General features: G+C 44.3%; 1 protein-coding gene across 2 annotated transcripts in view; it reads right to left on the bottom strand.

The window, feature by feature from the left end:
• The window catches only part of LOC139416419 (agrin-like), a 275974-nt gene that overhangs the window by 127168 nt on the left and 136448 nt on the right, over window positions 1-12358 (bottom strand). The window lies entirely within an intron of this gene.

The raw sequence follows: 12358 nt of genomic DNA, 5'->3' as shown, positions 1-12358 counted from the left end.
TGGAGAATGTCAAAGAGAGTATATAGGCTATGCGCTGATGACGTGGAGTCCATTTGCATTAAGTGTGACATTTTATCACTTTATTGTTGATGAATGGAAGTGGAGGCTGGGGAGAGAGTGAGGAATAGTGCTTGTTGGAGAGATTTTCTGTCATGTGCGTTAGCTTGAGTCGCATATATAATGTATTCCGTATGCGACTCACATGGTAAGAGGGCTTCTACGTATAGGAAGATTAGCATTGGAGATGGCTGAGGTTCATAATCGTGAAAGGAGATTCTGTATGGCAAGACTGATTGACAGAAAAAGAGAGGGAGGGGGAAGGAGAGAGAGGGAGAGAAATAGAGAGGATTGATTGGTAGGTGGAAAATGTAGCAAGCGAGTTGACGTCCTAGTTTTTGAGTGCCCTCGGGGCCTCGCTACCCATAATGCATGCCTTCACCACGACAGCAGGGTGGGTCAGACACATCTTCTCCGCCTCCACCCCTCCTTCGCTCTTCCCTCGTTATTTCACACTATAATTTCTCTCTTCGTCACTCTCCCTCTTTCAGTCTGTCATTTTCTGATACACTCCCTCTCGTTCTCTGTCCGCCTCTCTCACCTCTCTCTCCTCCCTCTTTCCTCCCTCCACATCTCTCTCTTCCATTCCCTCCTACTCTGGTTCTATTTCTCACCTCCTGCCCCATATAGATAGAGTACACACTACAGATGAAGACCCTTCACATTGACACTCATTAAACTTCACGAGGTAGGTTGGGCTGCCGTCTGCCATCACTCAGCCATCACTCAGCTAACACGTACAATTCAAGGGGTCAAACTATTCCATATGAGTCAGGGAAGGGCCTGACGTCCAGAGAGGGAAAATGTCGCCATGAATACTGTATGAGTGTGTTTTGGGGGTGGAGGTTGCCATGGAGACAGGTTGTCGGGGATGGGGGGTCTCTCAGCTTCCCAGCTAGTCCTGCGTGTCTCATGGAGCCCTCAAACTGCCTGGCTGGGAAAGGGTGGGCGGTGGCAGTGGTAATGGAAGATATAAACATATCATGTAACGCACCCAATGAAGGAGGGGGAAGCGGTTTAGAATGGAGGGAGGTTTGGCGTCACCCTCAACTCTCGGCCTACATATGGAGCCGTGTGCATGTGCTTTACAGCGAGCATGCGAATTACCACCCGAAACGAACACCATTATCGCACCACCTCCGCATCTCTATTCTCAATGACCAATCCTTACTACGAAGCGATTGTAGCCAACACTACAATTAATCAAGAAAAACCTCTCATGTGGTGTCATTCAGCTACATTGCTAACTGCTAATAGATTGCATTGGAACGGTTGCATTAGACCGTGTTACTAACCAGACATTACATGATTGTTAAGGCCTCTAGTGTTATAAATAGTCCTGTGTTCCCAGGCTGTTTTTTGTGAGCGTGTGAAGGAACACCTAATAGCTGGGTGGCCACCCGCCTGCACACTTAACACAGTGCGTAATGACAAGGGCGCTATGCGCGGCCACACCAGCCCGTCACTTAGGCTGTCATTAAAATGAATGGGGCAACGGGACCCCGGTGGTCTGCCCTGTGTGTGTATGTGCGCGCGCGTGCGTGCGTGTGTCAGAAACAATACACAGGCAGTGTGAAAACAGCAAAGGGGCGGCAGAAATTCTCACGACAAGTATGTAGACAGCTAGAAGACACACTTAAGGGCTAATTAAATTGAATTAAATGGTGTTTACATAGCCGACTGACGTCAATGTAAGGTAGCACTTGCCAGCTAGGACCTCGCTAGACCCTTTCTTCCGCAAAGTGTTGGCCTCAGTCATTATGAGCCACTAGTACAGAGACCGCTGGACTCCTCTTCTCTCTTCAAATTCAATAGGAGGGCTGGGGGGGAGGGGGGTTCTCTCCACAACAACAAAAGCCAGTGACCCATCCTGCGCACCTCCGCTGCCTTCCTGTCCTCTCTTTCTCTCTCTCTCTCTCTGCCACTCCCTTTATCATTCATCTTCCATACCGTTTCACCAAGAGCTCTTCCAGTGGATACACCCGCCCGCACACGCTTCAATAATTGACACATCTTTCACCGCTTTGCCTATAAATAGTCTGATCAACTCAACCATTACTTTAACAGTGCATAGGGAAGCAGCCATTTCTCAGAATACTAGAATTCTTCATCCCAAACCCTGGCTCAAGAGATTTCCTCTCATTTTTCAGTCCTGGTGTTTCTGGTTTTCAGAACTGAATGGCTAACTAATGTCCATAGGTAGAACCTTCCTTCTTTCTATTATTTGTTTTGGTTTCTTCGCGCCTGTACATGTCAATATACAGGTGTGACAGATCGTCCCATGTGTGCGACATATGACGTTACACCTGTGTTATTACTAAGGTGGCACTTCCTGTTGTTGCAGCTAGTCATCTGGAGGTGGGGAACATATAGTCTACAGACACCATCATGTATGCTGTGCGTTTGTTTGTGTCTAATGCTCATCTCTGAGGCAGAACCCATTACACGCTCCCAGTCCTTCCCTCAGTGGCCATAGTGTCAGTGCAAAACAAACAGCAAACAAATCAACATGGAGGGAAATTGAGGTCCATTACTGCCATTTCAGGCCCATTTTTCGGGCCACTGTGCTGCCAGTCTGAAAAGTGTGAGGGGTGGTTACAGTTAAAGCAGATTGTGTTTCGGTGGTTTCAGTGTGTTACGTTAAGTTGATGCTCCCCGCCATTATGGGAATTGGGCTAATTACCCTATGCAGCGTGTGTGTGTGTGTGTGTATGAGAGAGAGAGACACATAGAGAAAGTGTGTGTGTGTATGAGAGAGAGACACAGAGAAAGTGTGTGTGTGAGAGAGAGTGTGTGTGTATGCGAGAGAGACACATAGAGATATTGTATGTGTGCATGAGAGTGTGTGGGAGAGCGAGATGGGGTTAGGAGGCTGGCGGCGAGTGAGTGTGTGGTGTCCCTACAGGCTTCTCCTCTCATTAAAACTTTAATAACAGAGTGTTCGAGTAGACAAACACTTCCAACCACAAAACCACAACGGAGGCTTGAGGTTTTCAGAATACAGGGCTTAATGCTTCCTAAGTATTATTTGGTGTATATCCCGTTATATAACCCCTGGTCTAGAAACAGTTATGAATGTTTGCTGTCTCCTTGTGACATGGGTGTGTTATGGTAGTTACATATGGATGTGGGAAAGCTTCTCATGGTCTTTGATCAAATCAAATCAAAAGTATTTATATAGCCCTTCTTACATCAGCTGATATCTCAAAGTGCTGTTCAGAAATGGTGATTCTATCTATAATGTGCTTATGCCTGTCTGTCTGCCTGCCTGTCTGTCTGCGTGTGTTTGTTTTTGAGCACACGCTTATGTGTGTGTGTGTGTGTGTGTGTGAGCGCGTGTACGTGCGTGTTTGTCTATACCAACATGTCATTTGCCCCCTGCTTTTAGCTATTGTTTTCTTGTGGCAATTGACCTTAGGACTTTCAAAGACAAGGATTTGCGTCAGAGCTGTGCTGGAGCCTTCGTGGCATTTGAAACAGAATTGAAATGGGTTTGAGAGGAAGATATTGTACAACAATATAACAGATTAGTAGTGTTAACTTAATGGACTTGGGCCTGCTATTGTGGGAATTCAGGCGAGTCCAACCAGAATGTGACAAGTGTATGAAGGAATCGGGTGTTAATCGACGCGAGCATACGATTGAGATGGCACACGAACGCTGACAGGAATTAACCAGTCGACGACCACGTGAAGATGCATTTGCAGAATGGCGGAGCAATTACACAACTGAAAAGGCATGATGCGCCTGAAGGAGAAGAAACAATGACAAAACACTCCTGATTGAGATGTTTTGAGTTTGACATCCCTAACCTGTCACACAAGTTGAAAAAAAAGGAAATAGTAAGAAATACTAGCAATATGTTGCCGTCGGGCCAAACCCTTGTCCACTCGATTCAAACACATTGATAATATTGAGAGACACAGTCAATATGAGATTAGGCTAATTAATTGCTCTCAGTTGTTTTCCAATAGCAGACATGCATAAAGATTGTCGGTCCCATGTGCTTACCACAAATGCCTTGTTTGCTAAATTTGCCGTATTGCACAGTGCTCTCCGTTACTCTTTTTTTCATATGGGCATTACCACAGTACTCACGACCCCAATTTTAGATCCTAGACGGCGGCAATAAAACAAATGAGAAAGTAGATTGTGCTGATTTATTGGCACATTTAACCTGTGGGTTTCAAAACTGTGAGTAGTGCTAAAACAATGACGTCCGCCATATCTGTCATGTCCATTAGGGGAGAGGTGACAATTATAATTAGAGAAGAGAAGAGAGGGGAGGGCGAGAAACAGAAAGAAAAGAAACAGAAAGAAAAGAGGAGCGAGGGAAGATTTTATTTCTCCCTTTTCTCTCGTACAGAAGAGGTACCACCACGAGTGTCCAAACCATTTCCCCCCAACAACTATCTGGCTACCTTGACCTCCACACTGGTGAAGCAGTTAGTCTTAGGCCCTGCCCTGGGCAGACAAGCCCTGAGGGCCACGGCAGAGAATAGGGGATGATGAGAGAGGGAGGGGAAGAGGAGAGGAGGATGGAGGTGATGATGAAAGGGAAGGTTTGGAGAGAGGGGGAGCAGCCGAGTGAGGGGGAATTTCAATTCGGTCAATTCTCCGTCACCGGCATGTGAATATAGACACACTAGTGCAGTGAATATGGAAGCATGACATAAATGGTACTGACTGACAGAGCCAGTATGACTGAAGATGTCAGACATCCCGAGCCCATCGCTTGATAAGGAGCCTGCTCCTCAGTGAAATAAAGGAAAATATTACCGCTACTCAATGACTATGTCTCCAGTCATGTACAGCACATTTGGAAGGTATTCAGACGCCTTGACTTTTTCCACATTTTGTTACATTACAGCCTTATTCTAAAATGGATTCAATTGTTTTTTTGCACTGTCAAATGTGGGACCTTATATCGACATGTGTGTGCCTTTCCAAATCCTGTCCAATCAATTGAATTTACTACAGTTGGACAACAATCAAGCTGTAGAAACATCTCAAGGATGATCAATGGAAACAGGATGAACCTGAGCTCAATTTCGAGTCCCATAGCAAAGGGTCTGAATAAATATGTAAATATAGTATTTCTGTTTTTTATTTTTAAAACATTTGCTAAAATATCGAGAAAAAAAAATGTTTTATTTAATCCATTTTAGAACACATCTGTAGCGTAACAAAATGTGGAAAAAGTGAAGAGGTCTGAATACTTTCCGAATGCACTGTAAATATGTAATACTGTTGATTTCTTATCTCACTTTTCTCTCACTTTTCTCTCATCCCCTTTTAAACACACACACACACACACACACCCAGCGCCCTGGAGTCCTTCCTCAGGTGAGCTCGTTATTTCAGGACCTGCAGACGCACCGTTTTGTCCTGCCCTCCCCAGAGCACCTCAGGGGGCCAGGGAGTTCAGCCATGACTAATTGACGGGACTTAAACCTGTGTTTGTTGCTTTGCTTTCTACACACACACACACACATTAACGAATACGATTACAAACACACACACACACTGTGTTTGAAAGACACACACACAAACACCATAGAGACGGTTCCTCATTTTCCCCACACACACAAACACCTAGTGGGTCGTCACAGGGAGAGAGTGACTCCACGCTCCGTGGGAGGTGTCAGGGGTTTGTGTGTGTTGAGACGTGCTCGGAGATAGCTGAGTGAGCTCAGAAAGACAGCTGGAAGAGATCACTCCTGTCAAGACACCAAGGGATTTCTCATGGCTAATATACTAAACTGCACATGTGTGGTGTGGTATGGTGTGTACGTGAATGTGTGTGCATGCGGGTATGTAACGAGACCCCTTACACAAGAGGCCTTGTTCTTCAGGATATCCTCTGTACATTTGTATGTTTTATAGTCTATTGCAACTTGAGTTTACACTTACATGAAACATTAGCATTGTATGTGTGCTGAGTGTCTGTATATATGTGTGTGTGTGTGTGGTCTTTCTTACTGTACATGTAGTTTATACCAAGAGATCACGTGACAGTGTCTACAGCTCACTAGGGGTAACATAGGTCAATACTGACAGAGAACCTGACAAAAGGGCATTGTTAGGATGTTGCTAGCTCTGAGGGGTTCGTGTCTGACGTTAGTATTCAAAAACTTATGAGTAAAAAAAAAAGTATAGGCCTATTTTAATACTGAAAAGGCTTTAAAAAAAATTAATGTAAATATCCATGTGACATTGTTACATACAAGGATATACCATGAAATCTCAAATTATGAACTTAATATAAAACAACGTACATTTCAATGTCGTTTATATAACGTGACCCCCGTGAAAAGACCGGGTGCCTTCAGGTGTGTAGCTTGTTGTTTATGTTGGCCAATCAAAGCCGCAAAGCCTCAACGTTAAATCAAACGTTATTAGTCACATGGTTCATAAAATGGTTCATAAACAACAGGTGTGGACGACGGCCCTTCCCAACAATGCAGAGAAAATATAAAAAGAATAAAACACATAATAATACAATTAATAATAGATACGCAATGTGCAGCAAGTGGAGTGACAGTTCACTAACGCATGGAATAAAATTACGAAATTAAAAACTGAGAAGCGGGAAGGAGTAGGTTACCACAAGCAAACACCAGGTAGACTGTTGGTTTTATCAGAATGGGGTTGGGGAGAAAGCACAGCATGTGGCATCAATTAGCCTAGCTTGCTAGAGCTGGCTAGTTTCTAGGTTACTCCAGTCAAGAAAGCCACTGTTGTATGGGATGATAATAAATAATATTGTGGCTGCTACAAGTTAGCCAGTCTTGGCTGTTGCCGAGGTGCCTTGGCTGCGTCTCTCTCTCGCCTCTCCGTCTGCTCGCTCCCATCTGATCACACACCGGCCTCTCCGCAGCTGCAGCAACAGAGTGTCAACCTCTTTTCCTCGCGCAGCCGTCAGGTAAAAAAAAACACGTAATAAAAAAATGCATGTATTTATAATATCCACCTAAAATGAATGATAGTATTTGAAGAGTGAAATTATTTCAAACCCACACCCCTAACACAGTCGCGCGTGCGCGCACTCACACAAACACCCAAAGAGGCCATCTTCACAACAGCTGCCCACCCTCACCCGTCAACTGTAAACACTCTCGTACACAGACTCTATAACTACCTACAACAGCCCCCCCCCCCCCCCCAAAAAAAAATCTCCCTTCGAACTCTCCACCTTTTTCCAGCTGCTCCTCTCTGCTCTCTTCCACTGACACCGACAGTAGCTGCTATCATTATGCATCTGGATGCGAGGTTCTCCGGGAGTCGCATGGACGCGCTGGCATACAAAACAGCCCCTATTTGTTCCATTTCAATTAAACAATCCAAGGTATATCATTAAAAGAAAAAAAATGTGCGAAAAACATTACATAAAAAAAACAGGTGTGAAGAAAGAAAAGTAGAAAGAACCCCCCCCACCCACCTACCACATCTCCTCTGTCCCTCAAAACATATTTTCTCTCATATTTTCTCTCCCCCTCTCCTATTCTCTTGCTCTCTTATTTCCTCTCTTTCCCCATGTCTCTCGTTTCCTTCCTTGTGATAGGAAGCCTTCTAGCACCTTAAAACTCATTAAAACCAAGGCAGACGCAGTAGTATCAGCATGCAATATGTTCCACGCACAAGCTATTTGAAAGGGAATCAGTGTTGTTTTTTTTCCCATAGTGAAAGTAGAGAAGACATACAGGCAGGCATGCTGAAACACATACATCAGAATCCCCCAGAGGGACAGTGTGTAGGCCTATGTGGGTCTGCGGGTGTGTCTCCATTGTCACAGAGCCGGCCGGTGTAAATGGTGTCAGTGGCACGTTGGCTGAGAGCCTTGCATGTTGTAATTGTGTGCAGTGGTGCGGGGAACATATATCAAACAAGCCAATGAAAGGAGGAAGAGGTTGGGTTGACTATACAAATTAGATGTATTGACCACAAATGGTGTTTGTGTGTGATGTATGTTCGTCAGTTGCAATGTATACACACACCTCAATTCATCTATAAACTTGTCATGTGAGAGTGTGTGTCTCTGGGTTACTACTCAGACTAGGATGGGCAGTCTGCATTTTGGGATTAGGGGAGAGATTTATGGTTTCCTGGAGTCTGGCTGCCTCACACTCTCCATCATCCATGTACTGCTACAGGCTCCTCTGAGAGACCATTTGAATACAACTGCCAGGCTGTTTGGCCTTAGTGTAGCAGTGCACTGGTCTGTCTCCCTCCCTCTCTCTCACACACACATTAACACACACTGGTGCGAGGCCCTCTGACTGAGAAATGTGTGTGTGCGTCCGTCTTTTACTGGTGTGGTAAATACCAGTAAAAGTGTAAGTACACACAGCACTCTTCAGGTTAGACAGAGGTGGAAAGTCTAAGGTTGACAAGCCTTTAAACTCCCAACTGATCACAATAAAAGGCAAACTTATCCAATACAAATGCACTTATTCGCATGTAATAAAAAGTCTACGCACTCGTCCGAAGAGCAGATACACTTGGAACAGATGCGATGTAAAATGCTTCAGTAGGTGCAATTTTCTATAAAGAAAACATTGACTGGGGAAGACCCTCATTTTGTAACACATATATATTTACTACTTGTTAAAAAGTAAATGGCGAGAGCGGTAAGCCATGTCTATTTCCTCACATAATGAGTCACAATTAAATTATAGTAAAAACCTGTCCATCACCCCCGCCCCAGCTTAAGTCTAACAATGAGTCACTAAATTAATTCATTGAATAATTCACTGAGTTAATGAGTGTAAATGAACGACATGCCGATTCAATGGGACAGAACAGCCTCTCTCTGAACCAAACGCAAAGAACATAAGAGTCATTTATAGAAATATGAACCGTTTCACGCACTAATTGCAATGGATAAAGGACGATGATGGGGACGTCGAACCCGCGCGTGCCACAATCCATCGCTCTACTATTAGATTCTTGGGAGTAAAATCGGCTCCCTTGAATGGCCAATTCATTAATTAGCTAGAAGAAATGAATCCCGTACCTACATTTCTCACCAATGTATCCTCCTATTTCAAAGACAGCATGCAGTCGATTTATCACATCCCTCTTTTCTTTGCAAGGCTGTAGTTATGAGAAATAACAACACTAGAAGAGAGATGTCTTATCTGCCATGGATTTAGAGTTTTCCTAAAGATGAAAAGCCTAATCTATCAAGACTAGAGGGCGACCGATTATGATTTTTCAGCGCCGCTACCGATACCGATTATTGGAGGTCTAAAAAAGCCGATACTGATTAATCAGCCAATTTGTATTTTTTTTTGTGTAATAATGACAATTACAACAATACTGTATTAACACTTATTTTAACTTAATATAATACATCGATAAAATAAATTTAGCCTCAAATAAATAATGAAACGTTCAATTTGGTTTAAATAATGCACAAACAAAGTGTTGGAGAAGAAAGTAAAAGTGCAATATGTGCCATGTAAGAAAGCTAACATTTAAGTTCCTTGCTCAGAACATGAGAACATATGAAAGCTGGTGGTTCCTTTTAACATGAGTCTTCAATATTCCCAGGTAAGAAGTTTTAGGTTGTAGTTATTATAGGAATTATAGAACTATTTCCCTCTATACCATTTGTATTTCATTAACCTTTGACTATTGGATGTTCTTATAGGCACTTTAGTATTGCCAGTGTATTAGTATAGCTCTCCGTCCCTCTCCTCGCTCCTACCTGGGCTCGAACCAGGAACACATCGTCAACAGCCACCCTCAGAGCAGCGTTACCCATGCAGAGCAAGGGGAACAACCACTCCAAGTCTCAGAGCGAGTGACGTTTGAAACGCTATTAGCGCGCACCCCGCTAACTAGCTAGCCATTTCACATTGGTTACACCAGCCTAATCTCGGGAGTTAATAGGCTTGAAGTCATAAACAGCGCAATGCTTGAAGCACAGCGACGAGCTTCTGGCAAAACGCACTAAAGTGCTGATTGAATGAATGCTTACGAGCCTGCTGGTGCAATTGTCAGACTGTCAGACGTCTCACGTTTCCCATCCCTTTTAGTGAGCATTTCTCCTTTGCCAAGATAATCCATCTACCTGACAGGTGTGACATATCAAGAAGCTGATTAAACAGCATGATCATTACACAGGTGCACCTTGTGCTGGGGGTAATAAAAAGCCACTTTAAAATGTGCCGTTTTGTTACACAACACAATGCCACAGATGTCTCAAGTTTTGACGGAGCGTACAATTGGCATGCTGACTGCAGGAATGTCTACCAGAGCTGTTGCCAGGGAATTGAATGCGGGGGGGGGGGGGGGGGGCTGCTGAGGAGTATTTCTGTCTGTAATAAAACTATTTTGCACTGAAAAACCCATTCTGATTGGCTGGGCCTGGCTCCCCAGTGAGTGGAGTCAATTGACTGGTTTTCTTTACATGAACTGTAGCTCAGTAAAATCTTTGAAATTGTTGCATGTTGCGTTTATATATTTGTTCAGTATAGTTCCAATCATGAAGGGGCCTTAACGAGTACAATAATAGTTCTACATAACTACGAATAAGTAGTACATAGAGTGGACAGTCGTAAAATCTTCCATTACCAATCTGATTGGGAATGGGTCGACTTTGTGCCATATGAACTGTACGATAGGTCAAGAGACACCTGAGAAGCATAGCCTACTGCTGTTCATTTGGACATTTCTATTGTGGATAATAGCTTCCTGTATTTCAAACTTCAGCTATGATAGGGATATCAGGGTTAGCCTAGCTGTCTGTTGTCCAGAGATCCAACCCCATCATTGTCAGGAGTTAATCTGCCCACTATCTTGACATGCTACAACACCTCCATACACTGACTGTTCGTGGTGGTTTCGCAAGGGCAAGGCAAGCTTGAGCGGGCCGATATTTCTGGGCATGTCAAAACGCCCCAGCCGTCAGCATTAACAATTACTCTGGCCAAGGAATCAGGAACAAATCAACTCAGCGGTCAATCCCTGCCTGTCTACGCGTGTTCCCTTTGACCCACATATTTTCCCGGCTCTCCTTTCTCCGCGCACAGATCAATACTCGGCGGCGCATCACACCTCTGCTCATTGAGGCTGTATGGGAGCCTTGTCAGACAGTCTGAGGAGTGCAGACAGGCGGAATGTCAAAATGCACCCAATTTGTTTCTCCTGGTTGCCGCTTCCCGTCGAGCTCTGCGTGTGTATGGCGAGATGCTTACGCAAGCATCTGCTGACTCCACAAAAGTACAGAGGCATACTTTCCAGGGGAGAGAAGTACAGAGTGCAGGTTTGGGTTTAGATGCGTTTGTATACTTTTGGAGGGCAACAAACCTTGCCCTGATAATGCCAAGGCAAAAAAACACGAGACTAGAGCTAGCCTGCACTGCTGCTTCTCGTCGAGGGCTAGGAATGACAGGCCAATCTCGTTTCTCACAGAGCAAAATGCCAATCCGTGAGAGAGAGGAGCGTTTACAGTCCTGGTACCTTTGATATCTTGATATGAGCCCATCCTCAGCCCCACCTCCCCCCCAAAAAGATTAGGTAGATTTTTTGATTTAATTAAGATAAGCGACTAGTCATAATGAATTCTGCCTCTCTTTCTGAGTGAGGCGTACTGTAAAGAACATAGGGAAAGCATCGACTGAATAAATTACAGCCAGTTTGGATGAATGTAGCTGTGCCATCATCTTATCATCTACCATGGTACCATTACATCATAACAGTACATGACCCATGCATTATTGCAGCAGGGTCATGATGTCATATCTATGGGAGAAAGCAATTAGCTAACTCATTGGAAAGAAAAACCAGACATGGGGGTGGGATGGGATCAGTTATTTTTGCTGTGTAGAGTTTGTTGTGTAGAGTTTGTGGAGAGTGTGGGGGGTAGAGTCTTTGAAAGCTGCTGCAGAGAAAGTTTTGGCACATCTTTTAAGAGGAAGAAGTGTTCTGGGAAGTGTGTAAGTAAGCCCACAAGCACTTTCCCGTTCGTCGCAGAAACCCTCCCAGTCCTAGATCAAATCACTTTTCAATTCAAACATCTATTATGTCTGCTGGTACGGAGTATCCTCCGGGGGACACTTTCTGTGACAAACGCCAGATTGAAGGATTCACAGCCGGTGTATTCATTACAGCCAGGAGAGGAGGTGTGGGAGACAGCTAGCTACCACGGAGACAAACCCGACTGGAGGTAGCTCAGGTTTCCCATTTGGATCCTTGTTTTTGTCTTCGTGGCCCAATTTAGCCCAGATTTAACCATGTCTGTTCACCTACGGCTGTGAGTAAAGCTCTCTCACTCACCTGTTAGTTATCACTT

The sequence above is a fragment of the Oncorhynchus clarkii genome, chromosome 9 (assembly GCF_045791955.1).
Source record: "Oncorhynchus clarkii lewisi isolate Uvic-CL-2024 chromosome 9, UVic_Ocla_1.0, whole genome shotgun sequence".
Lineage (NCBI taxonomy): Eukaryota > Metazoa > Chordata > Actinopteri > Salmoniformes > Salmonidae > Oncorhynchus > Oncorhynchus clarkii.
Note: the sequence above shows the minus strand (reverse complement) of the source record. Positions and strands in the feature narration are given on the sequence as shown.